The sequence below is a fragment of the Acanthopagrus latus genome, chromosome 18 (genome assembly GCF_904848185.1).
Source record: "Acanthopagrus latus isolate v.2019 chromosome 18, fAcaLat1.1, whole genome shotgun sequence".
Lineage (NCBI taxonomy): Eukaryota > Metazoa > Chordata > Actinopteri > Spariformes > Sparidae > Acanthopagrus > Acanthopagrus latus.
In genome coordinates, this window is record NC_051056.1 from 5,183,833 (window position 1) to 5,202,326 (window position 18,494).

At 40.1% G+C, this 18,494-nt stretch overlaps 1 long non-coding RNA gene across 5 annotated transcripts; it reads left to right on the forward strand.

Annotated features, from left to right (window-relative positions):
- The first annotated feature begins 3,412 nt into the window (after nt 1-3,412).
- LOC119006905 lies at nt 3,413-12,427 on the forward strand. 5 transcript variants are annotated; one of them, XR_005070931.1, is made up of 7 exons: nt 3,416-6,177; nt 6,475-6,972; nt 9,412-9,649; nt 10,730-10,906; nt 11,018-11,337; nt 11,939-12,047; nt 12,185-12,427. It is a non-coding gene; the product is annotated as an uncharacterized LOC119006905 (long non-coding RNA). The 5 variants fall into 5 exon arrangements; XR_005070929.1 differs by having other exon boundaries at nt 3,413-6,177; nt 10,730-11,337; XR_005070930.1 differs by having other exon boundaries at nt 3,414-6,177; nt 10,745-11,337.
- The last annotated feature ends 6,067 nt before the right edge of the window (nt 12,428-18,494 follow it).

Below are 18,494 nucleotides of genomic sequence, written 5' to 3' on the forward strand. Positions count from 1 at the left end.
GGTCTCCTATCTTAGGAAAACACCATTAATTTACTGCGCTCGCTCCCCGAGGATTTCCTCTTGGGAAGCTGACTGCCAACAAAGAAGACATACCGAGCTGATTTTCTGAAGCAATCGCCATCTTAGATGTTTTTTTTTTGTTTGTTTGTATCAACCACTGGTTCATTTTCATCATTCCTCTTTATTGTATTTTATTTTACACTACATTTTTTACCTTCAGCCTCACATATTCACATTTGGATGCTGTCAAATAAATCTCTCCTGCTGCTGTAGGCTTCATTGAGCTTGGAAATCTCCACAAGCTTCCACAAACGTGTATGCATATAAGTTATCACCATATTATGCGCTGCACGTATAGAGATTCACAAGTAAATCTTTGTTCCTGCGTCTGGTGTTTATACTAATGTGATATATTAATTCTGTCCGCTCTCATGCAGCGAGGCATCCACAGATCAGTCATAAATGGAGCATAATCTTTTCTACACAAATCCACGCACACGATGAGGTGATGAGTCTGATGTATAGCACCATTCATCATCCTGCTGCTTGTGCTGGATCCAAAAATTACTCATTTAAGTAAAAGAAACCACATGTGATTCTTGTCTGTACAAACTCGCTGCAGAGGAGAATTAGCACTTTCCTCCTGCTCATCAGTGGGCAGAAACAAAAAGGTTTAAGAAAAACTTTGGTTCTTTCCTCCGTCGTTTTACAGCTGTCTCAAATACAGCTGACCCATACGACCAGGACATAGACTATAGCAACCATAACTGTGTCTCGTGAGGGTTTGAATACATTTCTTTCGTCCCAGTTTTCAGCTGTCATCTCATAACATTAGTACGTCTCTGTGGTGCTCCCTGCTATCAGAAATCCTCATGCAATTAATACGTTTTCCATCGTACGAAGGCTCAGAGGGACGAGGAGGTCTGTCTCCTCCAGTCGAGTGAACCTCCATAGGTTCTGACTGCAGCACACCTGTGAGAAAGAGAGCGGAGAGGATGTTGCTCTGGTCTGATGATAATGCCCTGGATACAGCTGTTCTTTACCCAACTCATTTGTCACTGCAGATGTTTGGAAAACAAGCAAACTTGCAAACTCATAAGAGTGGACAAAGTGCCTAATATTGTTTAGTCCATTTGACCTCAGAGGGAACAGCTATAATGACGTCTGGAATCCACGTCAGTTGTGACTGCATCCAGTCAATTTGTAGTCAGTGCAGAATCTACAGCTCAACCAAAGTGAGAAATATTTGCAATAAACACACTTACACGAGACAAACAATGAAACTGTTTTACTATGTAGCCTGCTCATCCATGGGAGAAGCACAAATTCAAGGAAAAATGACAAAATAAACAAACAAAAAAAAGGCTTAACAAGTGTGATGCTCCACTTCTGAAATGCTCCTACCGGAGTCACAGAGAAGTGCCTGGTTGACCTGAGGCGTAATACTGACCTTAATACAAACGGTACTCTAAAAGCTAGGCATTGTTCCCTTTTTTCCTGGGATTTAATCATTTAAATGCCAGGGCTCACTTCCCCATGTGAAGGACAAGTTTCACCCAACACCATTTTGCAGGGGGCCCGTCGCTGCCTCCTGGATTTAGAGCCCTCAAGACGATTGTGATTGGTTTAAAGAAACAAGAACAAGCCAGAGCTTTTTCTCCCTGTAGCAGAATGACAATGGGTGCAGAAAGAGCTTTCTCCGGTTCTGACTCACTCACCGCCGGTCTGGCTATGGGAGACTACACCTGTATTACCTTATTAGCATCAGCTGTTCTCATTCATGCTTCATACCGGTGGCTCATTGATAAGCCGGGCTACCAGCTGAAAACGAAAAATCCAATCATATCTACAGGTGGCACAGCAGCTTTAACAATTATAGTGCAATATTTTTTTATAATTCAAGTGTTTATGACTAAATTAAATTCTGCTTCTAGTGTAAAAATTAAAATATTCACAGTTGTTACCTCTATTATTGTGTTATTAACTGTTTTTTTCTTTTTCAAACCATAGTCAGCCACTGTTTTATGTTGCATTTGGTTCTTTTAGCTCTGCAGTCAGTCAGCATGAGTGTGTGTGTGTGTGCGTGCGTGCGTGCGTGCGTGCGTGCGTGTATGTGTGTTTATGTTAGTGCGTATATTTATATATGCTTATGTAAGAGTGTGTGTGGGTGTGTTAAGGCAGAACCAATGAAGTGTGTCCCTGCATTGTTTAACACCATAGAGGTGAGCTGACCTTCTGCAAGCTAATTAGGGTTTGCAAGAGCAGAGATAATGAGAGGGAAGCACGCCACATGTGAAAAATACATGACTCTCCCATTTACCGACAAATTAGCTGCCTAGATGGTGTATAACTCAAAACAACAACTGGCAAAGGTCACAGAGGAGACACAGCGAGGCGGATATCCTTCAGGTTTCCCAGCGCTGCCCGCTTTCTCCCTAAAACACAGGTAATTCCTTTACCTGTGGGGCCTAATTAATCATCAGTGTGGACGACAGGATGTGCACAGTTCTGGATGTTTTTACTCCTCTGCTCTGTCTCCCTTGGAGCTGGAGGATAACATCGTCACCAGTGGCCAGCACTCATTACGACCTGGACTGTGCTGCAGGACAAGGACTGAGACAGGAACCAGAGCCTCCAGAGGACAGGACGAAGAAAGAGCACTGTCACTGCCATTTATTCATATCACAGAAGTCATTATCCCAGCCTCCATATCTGTCCTCGGCTCCCGTCTGAAGTCCGAGAGGGTGCGAAGGACGTTTTCTCGGTGGAAGCTGGGTGCTGAAATGAAAGGTTATTCACAGAGGTTGTGAAGAGTTCATTCCTGAACAAGACATGTGCATTTTCACATTTTACTCCTCAGTGAAAAAGGATTTGATAACACTGGGAGCGATGGCTTTGAATTGATTTTAAAAACCTTTTTTTTTACCTGAAATGTCTTTTTTCTCATATTCAAAAGGGAGGTAATAACCATTAGCAAAGTTTAAAGCGGTACTCTTTGAAATCTTGCACTTTAGATGATTAATATCATACTGAACAGAAAAATGCCTTTTGAGACAGCAACAAATCAGCAATAAACGTACTTCTCCTGGCTGCTCGAGGGCTAATACAGGTTTTCATCTCTGTTTCCGCTGCTGCCAGATTTGGGATATTATATAGTTGCATTTGTGTTGCACTCCACTCAAACTCCTTTACAACACACTCAATATTCACACACTGCCATGCAACCTGCTCATCAGAAGTAATGCAGCGCTTGCTAACTAAAGCAGCCCACAGTATTTCTTTTCTCAGCCTTCACACATCCACTCACATACTGACGTCCTTTGGGAGCAATTTGGGCTTTTTCCTCTCGCCCAAGGACACTCTGACATGTAGTCATAGCCATCAACCTTCCAATAAGTGGACAAGTTGCTCTACCATGTCCAAAATGGATGCTTTTTATGTAATTGGGCAGGTAGATTTGTTTGGGGTCAATTCTGACCATTGTGGCTACTTGTTCTACTACTTTTGGGTTGTTTCCTCAGACAAAAACAGGTTTTGTATTAGTAAAACAGCCCGTTCTCTCATCTGAGAGGTATGAATTAAACACTTCTGAGTTCAGCTCAACACGCAATCACTGACAACTGATGACCGTCACTGATTTAATGTTATTACAGTTGATTTCATGACAAGATAACACATGACTAATTTTAGTTTTCAGCCTAGTGTTCGCCATAAGCTCAGAGTGTCATGGGCAACACATGACAAATTGATGCCACCACAGGAATACATCATTGTTCCATTTTAACCACATGTTTTAAGTTTGAGCTCATCAAAACACTTTATCAAAAGGTGTGGCTTAGAAAAAATTAAATTTTATAAAAATACAAAAAATTCTGGACTGGAACTTTTTGTCATGCTATACACATAATACAATGTATGTTACCTAAGATACATAGAAACATTTGTAGTTTACATTACAGAAGAAACATGGTGATTTAACCAAAACACGATGGTTTCTTACACCTAACCACATTGCGAGTGTGCAACAAAAGCCTGGTTACCTGCTGCTGCAACCTAATCGACAGAATAAACGTTAGCTGAGTACATTTCTGCAAAACCACAGATAATGTTGCAATATTATGTATGTATGTATATCTTTTGTCACGGTGCTGTCCTTTTGCGCTGGTTAGGTTTAGGCACAAAAAAACACTTGGTTAGGGTTAGGAAAACATCTGAAGCCAATGGTTTGCCCTAAAATAAGTGTCTTTATAAATATGGGCTACTTCACATTAAATCATGGCAACTTGGCTGGTTTTAAGAGTCACTGGTAATCAACTTACTCAGTCATTTTGCTATGACTAATAAAAATAATCTTCCAAATTGAAGCCAGTGGAGACTTACGGTTGGTACAACACCAGTGCTGCTGGCATTGCAACGTCTTTGACCAGCAATCTCACCTCATTTATCATTTCTGTCATATATTTGTTACATGACGTATGTTGCATTTGTCTAGAGTCTATTTATGGCACATGGCCTATCAATAATCTCACAGCTTCTAATGTAGCTGGTGTGAAAAATGTGACTGTTACAGTTTAAAGAAAAGCTTTTTATTATCAGTTATAGTAATTACATGTGACTAAATTCCAACAAGCTGCAGGAAGCACTTTTCCACATATATTTCACATTTAATCTAGTGTGGTATTTTTTCTGTCTTTATGTTTTTGGTTTTTTTTGAAAGGATGAAACCCAACAATAACAATCCAGTGCTTTTACAAGGTGCCTCTAATGAATTTGTGATCACCAGTCAGACTCTGGAGACTCTGGACTTCCATTAACTGCTTCACTGCTGCTGCTGTATTAAACATCTCTGTACCGGGCTCTCTCAGAAGGGAATTTCTTTCTTTTGTCATAAGATTAGACTCCGTTCCAGTGATTACTCTGAGCTCAACACTCAACCTGCAGGTGAGAATTATGCCAGTGCATATCTTAGCATATTTAAGCCTGAATATTTTAATGTAGAACATTTCTAATCACTGAATATTTTCATGTCCTTGATGTTGATACCATGATGCTCATGTTCCTGTGAGGCTGCCAGAAGCTACAGAGTAGGATATTATACTAGGGAAATAGGAAATGGCATACACCATCCGCACACACCATCACACACTTCATTTTTGATTCCTTGTATCATTTCTTCATCCAAATTTTCCTTGATGGTCAATCTCAATAGTTAGAAAGACTAATTTATTGAGCACCATTTAATTATCAAACATAAACACATACCACAGTTAATGCTGTAAGTAGATAAATGCTGATTTTAAATATATGGGCTTTAAATGCAGCAGTTTCATGAAGGGGATTGTGATGCTCGGGCCACTGGAGAGTGAAAGACAAGGAAATGAAGATAAAATAAAATCGAGGTTAAGTAGAAGTTGAAGTGTTAGGGATCAGTTTAAAGATTAGATTTTAAGTATTGATATTGACTCCATCTTGTCCAGCAAAGACTTTTAACTGAAAACAAAGTTAACTTTTGTTCACATCAGAGGTTACTGTCTTTTTATCTGCTTAAAAAAAAGGAGTGTTGGCAAAAATCAGCCAGGATACAGTTTCTTTAAAAGATCTGATTTCCATTGCATTCCTTCACCTTTTATAGAGCACTTTAAAATGCCTCTTTGTTTCAAAGTTGTCAGGCAAAAAAATCTGCAGTGCCTGAAATAACTTTTTCTTTTTATTAAAGGAAAAAGACAAAAAAGATATACACATCAGAATAATCAGTGTTTTTGTGTTTAACATACATTTTGGAGTTATGTGTAAAGATCTGATTGATTAGACTGTAATTTCAAACACATAATATTAATAATATAGTATATCAATATCAATGTTATGGCTTATCTTAAACTCATTTCACACTGATTAATGAGAAACTAAATGACATCAACAAAAGTAGGAATAGAACAATAATCACAAAGAATAGAAGAAAAGAACAAAGAAAAGAATGTCTTTGATTAAGATGACGGGTTGAGAAATCAGTGTCTGTAACCCAGATTCTAGTCATCATGCAATAAAAATTCTCTGTTATTAAATACACTCAGGTGTGCATGTTGTGTAGTACAGAGTAGCTCACACCTGTTTCTGGTTGGAAGTTTGGGTACTCTGTATGGTGAGGAGGCTGCCAAGCATTGACTGCTGTCTGAGATTGTAAGCCTGAAATTTCTGGATTTTTTGACAAGACATCAGAACATTTCCAGCTGTGTTTGTGGCAAAAAGGCAGGCCAACTTTAAGCCAAAACATAATGTTTTCCTAGCAGTAACTCTGTGGCTTTTTGTGGCTAAACCTAACCAGACCATTAACACAGCTTCAATAAGTTAAAGGAAATTAAAAAGTTTTTAAGTATATTAAATCAATGCAATGTCAGTTTTAAACTATAATGTAATGTAATGTATGTCTACATCCGACATATGTGATTAGTAACATTACAAATTGGGTCTTTGCAGCGATTTGTTGACAGTCCACCTCACATAATGAATATCAACATCCTGGAAAAGGCCGCAGGGGCCCATTTATCATGAAACGTCACCAAGGAGCTCAATAACCTATTTATAAAACGAGGGGGCTGGGAGAAAACTTTGCTGCTGTCGGCTCTCACCAGGGACCTTGATGCAATGCCACCGTTCACAAGCTGCCAATTACTGATTTCAGAAGAAAGTAAGAAACAATGCAAAGATCAAGGCTCCATGCACCAGTGGCTCTGTCACATCTTCTTCCAGTTTGAATGTCAACCGAGTAGTACAAAGTTAGCCTCCAGCTATCCCACTGCTCAATCGAGTAGGAGCAAGAGTGGGAGTAACCTCCTGATTCTTCTCAAAGCGGGACCAACACAGAATCGCCTTGCAAATATTCTCTTTGATCTGACCGGCACGGCACAGGTTGACTGGGATCCAGACGGGCATTAGACGACAAAGGGATATGAGAGAGGACAAGCCACATTCATGGTGAGCTCTGAGAAGGGCAGCTGATCGCACCATCTGGCCCTCCAAACCATAGCTTCAGCTCCTTGAAAAGCCACCAGACTGATCCGCAAGGATTCAGGGTAGTGAGAGTTTGCCTTGTGACGATAGCTGCTCAGGGATGACGGAAACCTGAGCCTATTTTGTGTGAACACACATGCTTCAAGGATTTATTCAGCTGGTCATAGCAGCATGTGGAAAATGAAAATGAGATGAGAAGACATGTTGATTAAAGTAAAAAAAAGAAATCTTCAGTCTTACAAAAAATATACCCCTACATTACTCTCGATGCACCATAAAGATCGTATCGAGCAGGATTCAAACATAATAAGATGCTGAATTAGTAAAAGGTAGATGCTAATTAATAATAATAATAATAACAATAATAATGATAATAAATAATTTATCTTGTGATGTCACTTCAAGTGTTAGTTCAGGTTGACTTCATCCAATGATACTCTCATGTTGAAAAGCTAGTGAAACAGCGAGGTAGTTTAAATCCTCATATGTCAAGTTGTACTTTCCACTTCCGCCCTTTGTCTGTTTTCCTACCATTTTCTGTGTACACCTGTGTTTCATTATTAAATCACCACCTTAGTATTTAAGGTACAAACTGAAATTATTGTATTTCTTTTTTACAAGGGTTTAAAAACAAAATAAGTCCTTATGTCTTGCAACATCTACTGTAGTAGACAGTAGAAGGTATAAGCCAGTGTTTTGTTCTCACTCTTTATTGATTTGTCATTCCACCCGTGTTTCTTTCATCTTACAGTTCCATCCTTCTAGTTGTGTGTTTCCACCTTCTGCCGCCTGAGTCCTTTAGTCATATTGCTTGGTGTTTTGGTTTTTGGTTTGTACTTAGTTTACTGGTGCTTGTGGATTACTCCTGTATCGCTCCTAGCCTTTTCTTTTTTTTTTTTTTTTTGCCTCCCTTTTGTTTTTGAATTTTGGACTTTGGATTTCAGCTTGGGTTGAATCATTGCTCACTTTCTGTTTTGTCCCCTGCAGGCAGGTTTTATGTTCAGTACATTTGACACCCAATCGCCAGATTAAATGATGGCAAAATATGTTTCTGCAAAACCACAGCCGGGTCAAAACTTGATATTTCTTTGGGTTCAGTATATCTTTCTCTTGTCACAATGCTGTGCTTATGTTCTGGTTGGGTTTAGGCAAAAGAAGAAAAAGAAACCACACAATATCTTGTGGTTTCACCCAAGCAAATGTTCAAATGCAGACTTGCACTCAGGTCACTGGAAGTGCAGCCTCCTCAGGAGACCAAGCTTGTTTGCTCTGTTGAGGGGTGGACGAGACTCATCTTCCCCAAGTCTCAAACAACTAACTGAATATTTAATATGTGATAAACTGATGGGGGCGCTGAACCACCACTGCCCGAGATACAGCAAAGCCTCTTCAAAATAAAAAGATTACTGAGTGATGAGTCGCCTGCATATGAGAAGTCCAACACTGCTGCTGCCTCTGTGTCACACTCCTCTAACAAGCGAAGGTTAAAGAGTTGAAAATCCATCAGTGCAGTTATGGACTGAGGTGAATCATAACGATTTAAACAAAAAGACCTGGGAGGGAAAAAAGGCAGCAGGTATCCTGGTGCTTTAATGTGTAAATCAATCCCGAGCAGGCTGCAGGAGCCTCGGCTACAACACGAACTCCTACAGAATGAGAACCTGTAGCTTGTGCGCCTCTCGAAAATGAGTTTGACCTGCCAAAGTCTGAAAGGAGGTTATTTCCTGAAAGAAATGTTTAAAAAAAAAAAAAAAAAAAAAAAAAAACGTATAACTTGTCTATCAATAACTGGAAGACCTTTAACAGGGTATCCTACCTCTACATCTCTACAAGCTGTGTTATAAAAAAAGCACCTTTTCATGAGGCATTACCAACTTGTATTGTTTAAATTAAAAATGTGCATAAGTACATGGACTGAGATGCACTTGTAGATAAATGGTACACTGTCAAATAAATAAAATGCCCCAAGACTTTCTGACAGGAAACCCATTTTAAATGTCTGCAGACTTTCAAAGCAGGCGGTGGGGAGATTTTAAGCCTGTCTTGCACATCTGTTGATCTCCAAAAATGGCCCAGGCTTGACAGCTTTATATTAGCTTTTCTTGTACACACAGACAGCCAAACTGCGTCACGACCAAATGTCCTGATATTAAACCGCAGCTGGATGTCCACAGTCATCCCAAGCAGGGCCTGAATCAGACGTGCAGACACTGAGCCTGCAACCTGCAGAGGATGAGATACAGATAAAATAATGATGTAAACTTTTACTGAAGATTTGAGTATTTAATAACTAAGTAATGACCCTCATTCCTTCCTTTTCTTTGAAGCGAGTACAAACCAAGGATGAGGAGTGTTTGATTTTTTTTTTTTTCTTTTTTTTCTTTTTCTTTTTCTTTTTCGCAGCGAATGAGAGAGCCTTCCAAGCGTGGGCGTCTGCTGGAAGTGAAGTAATCCTCCCTGGTCTCAGAATCCAAATAGACCTTACATGAAAGGAAAGTGCAATTACCCAGCCTTATTCCAGATCAATTGGACGCCATCACCAATAACTGTTGAGCTCTTTCTCCTCATTCTGACTCCATGGGACCATGTTAGCTCTTTTTTTTTGTTTCTGGGACACTGTGAGAGAAGTTGCAGCTGAAAAGTAGGTGTTTGTAATGGGTAAATGTCTATATCGTGGTATGAATAGTTGTGATCCGAAAAGGATATAATAAATATTAAAGTAAAGTACCTCAAATTTGAAGTCACAATTTAACACTGTCTCATACCTATAACATCTGTAACAGGATGTAAGCCACTATGGGAACCCATGTGACCTTCTCTTCTCATCGCTCGGTGTGAAATTACCATTTTAAATCTAAAACCTGTCAGACCGGCAAAGGTGCTCCGCTCTGACAGTGACAGTCCAATCCCACAACTCATTCAGTCTGGGCTGTCACCTTTTAGCTAAATATAGCCCTGGATTTCAGCCCCAAAGTGTTCGTCTGACGGGTGATGAAGGCATATTCTCTGCCACTCAGTCAAAGTGACATCCACTGAGAGGCCGCTCTTTATGCCGCACAATTGGCTCTTTCCATTGAATATGTATTTTATCCTTTACAGCTATATAAAGATAAATGCACACGGAAATTAAACCACTTCAGGGTCAACCAGATGTTTTCCATGTGCAAGAGAAGAGTCAAGATTTTGCAGAACTATTTAATTTCACAACAAGTGGAATCGCAATTTTTCCACTCCAAAACAAACCCACTCTCCGCTCGCATCTCCTGCATACGGAGCCTCAAAGACATAATCCGCCTACACCCTGCTCAGCTTATGACAAATCATCCTGATGCATGGCAAGTTCTGCCATCCAACGAGGCCCTGAGAGGGCTGTGGTCTGTGTTCTACCAGGATCGTCCTGTTTTAGCTCTCACTGATCCATGAATCCACACTTTTATCGTCAGATATACATTGTGTGCGTTTTGCTTGTTAAGTGCATGTTGTCCTGAAGGGAAATTGATTTGGGTTAAAAGCTGCTGCGTGAGGATTATTTAGCCTGTGTGTCAAATAAAAGTACAATGTGGAATATTTATAAATATATATATAAACACTACAGAGTAGCTCCGGCCGATAAAACCATCTTGAACATTTTCATGATAACATTTTCCAAGTTAACGATCATAAATTCATGACATTTATATTTGATACAGATCTTTTTTTTTTTTTTGGACCACACCAACAGCCAATCACACAACAGACACACACATGCATGTGGTTGATGCATGTTTCCAGCCCCTCCCACTCACAACAACTCACAGTGAACACCTGTGCGTCGAGGCAACACAAGAAAATGAGCGGCCTGGCTAGAGTAACCGAGTGCAAGGCACTGACAAAGACGAAGAAACTGAACCAAAGAAAGGTCACACCACTTTGGTTATGTAGAACTACCTGAAGTCTGACAAAGGACAGACCAGCATTAGGTGCAAAATGTGTTGGCAACCACCACCAACCTCTTCCATCATCTCAACAGGTAGCGTCCCAAACAGAACTCTGAAAGCATCAGTTTACGCTATCAGCCTCCCAGACCAGCCCTGCTGCTTCTACTAGTAAAACTTCACTTCGACAACCAACTCGCTGCTGCTTTTTTTACCAAAGTGATACAAACACACAACCAGCGCAATTGCGTACTGTTTCGCTAAAGATATGATGTCTATAAGCACAGTTTAAAAACAGGGCTGCAAGAAGCTAATGACTGTCATGGATGCCAAGTACACTCTGCCAAACATCAGCCCCTCAGCTGTACACAGAGTGGAGGGTACAGGTGGAGCAGCAGCTCAGACATGATGTGAGGTCTGGTCACATGTCTGAACCACATCAGGTCTTACAGAACAGAAGGCTGATGAAGCTGAACTGAACAAATACCTGCAGGCTCAGTATTCACAGGTCACAGCAGCATAATCAACCTCAACATTTAACTTTTTATTATTTCTGTAATCAATGCTCAGTTCAGTATAGTACCTCTAAAATGTTTGAGACATGTTAGAAACAAGCTATTTGTTATACTATTGTATAATTGTATTTATTCAGGTTTTAAAATAAAGCCAATTGGTTGGTTAGTTCTGTTGAATGTTTGTCATCTTTTCATTCTGACAATACATAATTGTATTTTATAAACCATAATTAACCTTTCTGGTTCGTTCTGTCTTAGGGAGAATACTCTTAAAACTGTAAATTAAACGTTATTATTATTGTTAAATATATATTGTGATAATTATCAACATCGATATGCTTTCCTTTTAGTCTGTGTCTTATATGAAATATAAAAAATGTTCACGGTGTCTGTGTAATGTTATCCGGTTGAGAGTTCATGCTGGGAATGGCACTGTAACGACTGGATGACTACCCTGTCAGTCAAGCTTCTCGCAATGCTACCTTATTTTCCATGCATCAGATCGGATCATCGTCATCCTGCTTATGCAAGGAACCCATCGCAAACTCTAAATTGCTGAATCCAAGACCTGCCCATCGAAGGTTTCTGACAGAGAACAAGATCAAACATTGTTAGTAACTGATATTTTCTGATGGAGAAGAAATTAAGAAATGTGTTTTTAATACATTTTATTAAGATATTTGTTTTGTTTGATTAGATTTATGAATCATAATATATACTAATATACCTTCATTGTTTTCATTTCAGAACACGTTGGATAAATTCTCCAATATTGTCTTTTTTCTTATAAAGACTAGACACTGCAGGTTTGACTGCATTGCCCAAGAGGGACGTGCTTGAGACTGGAGCCAAACGAACGGAGTTACATGTCTGATGTAAAAGACAGGTTAAGAGAGGATTATGAGCATAAACAACGAAAACAGCGTGAAAACCATGAGATATACTCGTTTTCAGACAAGATATATATAAACGTCAATATAGAACATTGAACGACATCTTCGTTCTCAAATGTGTCCTTTTTGAAGCCGCGTTGCAATCACATGGCATGTGAGCACACATAATTATCATGGAGAGAGGCAGAGATTTACTATGGGCGGGCACAGCCAGAACATCAAAGGCCTAACATGCGTGCACGGCTCCAATCCTACATCTTATGCAAATCATCATGCAGGGTTTTTACATTTCCAACACAAGACACACACACACACACAGAAAAAAAAAAAAAAAGAATGCACAGGATGATGTAACTGTTTGGATGATGCTGCCGTGTTTGTGGGAGGTAAGAAAGGGAAAAAAAAGAAAGAAATGAGTCCCAGAGTGAAGAAATAAAGCAAATCAACATGACGGAGAGAGTGAGTGGTGACCTGGTTTATTTAGGATCTAGGTGGCTGCTTTGATCAAACATTTACAAGTAAGGAGACAGTTTTCAGGCCACATCAGGCACTTGAGGCATGTGATGCAACGATATTGACTTATTAAAGCCACGCCACATGTGCCGCCGACTTAACCTCCCGTGAAATAATTGCTCCCTGAGGCTTCTGTCATTTGCTAATCTTTGTGAAATGTTGCACTATCCACTACGGGTAAACAGGAAGGATTTTGAAAGCGTTTTATAATGTATGCTCTTTGCTGGCTGCCAGCTCAGACGTGCCTTGAGAGTCATGGAGGGATGTTATTATCTTTCGAAGGCCATACAATCACACTTCTCTCGTATTTGTCTCAGTTATTTTTCTCTGCAGTAATGTTTTTCTACCGGCATGAAAAGATTGGCTGAACACCCATTATTTGCCTGTTTTGCAAAATACAAAAATCCCTGTTTAATAAAAGTACAAGCGAAGACAGAGGAGAATGGGGTGAAATCACGGCTAAACAGAGCTGAGTTACATCCATGTTGTCAGGGAGAATTATTTTTCAAATGTTTTTTTAAAAACTGACCTCCCTGACACCATATTCCTCTCCTACTCACCATGTATTGTGCTGGAAATCCCATGAACCAAACAATCCAAAGTAATTTAATGGCACTGCTGCTGGCTAATAACCAGGAAATGATGTCAGTTTGTGCTGTGTACATTGTCATCCCACTGATTATGGTTTAGTGTTGTTGAATAGAGCTTGAATCCCTTGCGGCTCAGATTCCTATTTCCAATTAACATTTCTGGATCTTCCTTTAAAAAGTTATTTTATCAGCCCTTAAGCTAGTGTTAATCTTCCTCCCGCTGGTACATCTTTCATTTTCCACTTTAAGAAAGTGTTTCATAATATTCTTTAGGAAAGTAAATATCCTCTTTTTGTCAGAAAACCTGAAACAAGACTTACTAAAAAAAAAAAGTTATGAAAGAGTTTTTAATGAGAGATAGGAATTAGGAACAAGGTGGCAATGAGACTCAACAATGAACAATGATTTTAGTAGGTACAGCAGCATGGTCAGTGCCCCTACACTTTTAAATTTGAGGTTGTATTTTCCCCTCTAGCATCTCGTCCTGAAGGGCCACTCTGGTGCAGTACTACGGAGAGCAAGAGAAAGTCCAAGACAGGGTACAGTTGTGTTGGCTGGATGGGTCAGTCCACAGTTCATGTCCCATTTGTGAAAAAGAATCTACATTTAATTGTTTTTAAGTAATGTTATGAAAGCGAGTTAAATGTGTAGAAACTGTGATGTAACTGGACATAAGCCACTTGATATAATGAACAGCCTTAAAGGGGCTCTGTCTTAATTTGTAGCAATTACACAAATTCATCTTTCTTATTGGCCATACGTGAGCTGATTGTCACATGACTTGAAAAAAGAAACCTTTCTCAGCTTTATAAGGCCTTTATAAGCCTGTGGACGACTGGCAACAGTCCAAAGGATGTCACTTTATACACATTCTCCGGTGCCTCGTCTCTCTCTACGCCTCTCTACACTTCCTTTCACACGCTTCCAGCTGATCAGTGACAAACAACATTACCTTCAGAGGGAGGAGGACCGATTCTTTCCTCTGTTGCATAGGTATTATAGATAACTTGAACATGGAGCCCTTCACATGCAAAACTGACACCGTCGTGGTAAGTACAGCGTCATCGTTTGAAGTTTAAGGCCACTGACCATGCTGCACATTTTGAGCAGTTGGGAGAGAGATCATTTTGGTGTGTACATGACCTATCCATCCCCCCCCTACACAGACTGTGTTGCTCTATATACCACATCGCCTGATGTCCTCTTTTGCTGCTGTAATGATTACTACGGCCACTGGAGGTCGCCACATAATAACAGTTTATGTAGTTGTTTTTCTGAGTAGGACGGTATAACTGTCATGTCTCACTCTGTGCTATAGTTTGTTTTCCACTGTCCATTTTATTTTGTAGGAATTACCCTCTCCTCTCATCTCAGATCCCTTCTCCCTCCACTGTGATTGTCTTTCCCGGCCCTGATTACATTCACCTGTTCCCTCTGGTGTATATACACTCCCTGTGTTTCCCCTGTCCATTGCCAGTTCATCTTTTGTCACCATACTGAGCATTCCAGTCTTGCTCCCAGTGATAGAGTGTTTTTGGTTTTTGACTCCTGTTTGTTTCTCCTCGACCCTGTCTCTGCCTAACCCATGCTGGATTTGCTTGCCTTCTGTGACTCACCACCTGTGTACCAAACCTTGTTCAGATCAATACTTTTTACTTTATCTAAACTCTGTGTCAAGTAGTGCTTTTGAGTCCACACATTTGCCATCACCTAGTCATGATTATACACAGCCCTTGGCCTTATCACATCGTTGTTTTTGTGCATTTAAGTTTCTTTTAATATATAAAAAAGACAAAACGATCGAACGGACGATACAGAATCAGATTTTTCTGACACAAGTTTGTGTTGTAGGAACGTTCTGTGCATTGTTGCCACAGGAAGGCACTAATGTCGGAAATGTTTAAATTCTGCTGTGTGCTTTGGGGAAAATCGCAGCCTGTTACATTTGTTTTGCTAGATCTCAACTCCAAATGGGAAGATATGCACACATACTGTACATCAAGTAGATTTGGATTTGACAGGAGATTAAAGATAACCCTGGAATTTACAGTCTCATGTAAGAAAAGTAGCAGACAGAAATCCCTCGCTGGTGTTGAGAACAGTTTAGTCGCGTTCCCATTTATACCTGAGTGTCAGCCGGCTCTTACTTGTAGCATTAGATGAAGCTGAGCAGTGACCCATTGTGAGAGGAGACATGAATGAGATAATTACAGTAATACATTACACCAAATCAGTCAAGTGGAGAAATCTGGGTGTGTTTTAACCTACCTCGCTGCCTCTCAGGTCAAAGTCATTGAATTGGAATTAAAGAGGCTTGATGATAATATGCAACTAACTGCAACCTTCTTTTGGGGAGGTACAGGTCCACGTGAACATGTCGAAGCTCTTGGCATCTTGTTATTATAAAGGGCAAAATTTAAGCAGGTCTTTCATTGCACCTTAATTGCTGTGATCGCTTCGCTGTATTCTATTTATTTGCTGTTTTTCTCCGTTGCTGTCAGGGGAGAAAGATGGGACTTTTTTACCCTAAGTGCAGTTTTTTTGTCCAAAATAACCTGAACCAGCTCCAGGCCTCTACAAGTCTGTGGACGACTGGCGTCAGTCCAAAGGATGTCACTTCATGCACATTCTCCGGTGCCTCGTCTCGCTCTACGCCTCTCTACACTCACTTTCACACGCTTCCAGCTGATCAGTGACAAACAACGCCAGCTTCAGAGGGAGGAGGACCGATTCTTTCCTCTGTATGGCCACATGGATTTTAGAATCCTCCTTACACGTACCAATCACATTTTCATTCATCATGCTCAATAACAGCAAAATCTCGCCACGTCTTAACCCAAGCATGAAGTAGTTAACTAAATCGTGTAAGTGAGACATTATAACAATATAATTAGCTGCATTTTAATGTGAAACTATTGTATAACAAAATATTATTGTAATGTGATACTGGCTGTTTTTGATGTGATGCAGCCCGAATGAACACTTGTTTGTTTCTGTTGGGCCACAACTGTTATCATGACCAGTGTTGGGCACGTTACTTTTAAAAAGTAATTAGTTATTGTTACTAGTTACCTCTCCCAAAAAGCAACTGAGTTAGTAACTGAATTACTACAGTTACTAGGCAAAGTAACTGTTCTGTTAATTTTTTTTTTTCGTCCCCCTTTTGAGCTCAGCATTCATTTTTGTGTACTCGGCATCTATGCATTTAGAAAATGTCTTCCTGCATGGCGAACCGGCACCTGCTCTCCACTTTATTTTGACAATGAGGGCTCTGAAGGAGTCTGAGTCAACTACTGATAGCGGGAGCATGTTCTCAACAACATACCTGCCTATCATTGCATAGTTGCTCCGTGTCCTGTGTGGTCACGTTAGCCACACCTGGCCTGGTATCATCATCAACAGTGTCAACAAAGGTGTTTCTGGCCACTAGAGTTATAGAAGCGCCTGTATCACTTCACTCTGGGACATAATGTACACTTCACATTACGTTCTTGCCTTTTACCTCAAGGAGATTAAATAGTGTCTGTACTGTGTGTGAGGCTGCTGAGTGTGTGTGTGGTTAGTGTGGAAACTGAACACTGCCTCTGATTGACTTAGGAACTCTTACTCTACTGTAGCCAATCATCATCACTTATGCGGCTGTCTCGCCCCTCCCTCCTCCCTCTGGTGGCTGAGAGCCAAGTCGGTTGACAACAGCTTCGATGAGTAGCTTCAGGTTATAATGCGCCACATTTAATTGTCGGTGACGGTAATGATGAAAACAGTAATTAGTTAGATTACCCATTAGTAACGTCGTTATTCCCATCACTGATTATGACTGAGTTATTTTTTTTATTTTTAAAGATATAGAGTAAAACATGATGGTCCCACCTCATTTCTTTTTTACTCTGACACTATTCTTGTTTATTTCTCAATTGCTGTCTTGTGTCCTTTTATCAGCGTGTGTTTTACTCCCATGCAGCTGCGCTCCAAGAGTGAAGAGCAGACCTGCTGAAAAAAAAGAATCTCTGTTAAAACTCAAACTGTTAATTGAGCAGATTCACGTTCAGATTCATTATTCTGGATATTTCAGCTACATCTGATGGTCCTCCTATGGATCTTGACAGAATTTCAGTCACATAATGACAGCTGAAACTATCAGTTGATAAGGACAGTGAGATGGGATGAAAACTTCAGAAAAAGCTCATAAGTGGACCCAATATCTGGAGTTTTTCAGGTTGTCTTTAGAAAAAATTCCCCAGTTTTTATTTAGGATCAATAAAGTTGAATCGTATTTCGCCTCACTACATTACATAACATGTAGCATCCCACTAGTGTTTCACTAACTCAGCGTAGATTACCAGTGGAATTGTGGGAGTTGGTGCTGGTTGGTGAGCTGGACGCTCACGATGCACGGGTCAAGTAATTTCACATTCCAAGCAGTTGCTATGCAACTACATGATCAGGTGCCTGAAGACCCGAAGTAAACAAGCTTTATTCTGTCTCTGCAGTGATGAATGTGAAATCACATGCAGAGCCAAAATCAGATGAAAGATTCATTCAATGCACCGGGACCTTCAAATGCTCTGTCACCTCCTGTCTATTTGCTGCGGGGACTACGGTAAACATCTCAGCAAGTCACGAGAAATAAAAGCTCAGAGCCTGCCGGAATTTGTTTGAAACTTTTTACAGTGAAACTCAAACCACCATTCGCATGACTCAAGGTAGAGTTTCAAGGAGCTCATCTTTAGAGCAATATTCACACAATAAAAGATGACACTCACATGAATCTGAAATAATATCTGTATAAAATTACGTTAAGAGTCTCGGTCTACCATACAAATAAATCAGAGGGGGGGAGTTTAATTAAAAAAAAATATTTTACACTCATTCATCTCCATCCATCAAGTTTTATTTTAATCCACTCCACACTGACATATAAGCCACCACCTGCCTGCCTTTAAGCAAACTGACAAAACTACACAGAAATCTTAATCTCCAAAACTCTCTTTGTGGTTTGTGGGCAGTGCAACAACTCAAGAAGTGCCCTTATCTTCATCTTTAAGACCAAATGAATCTAAA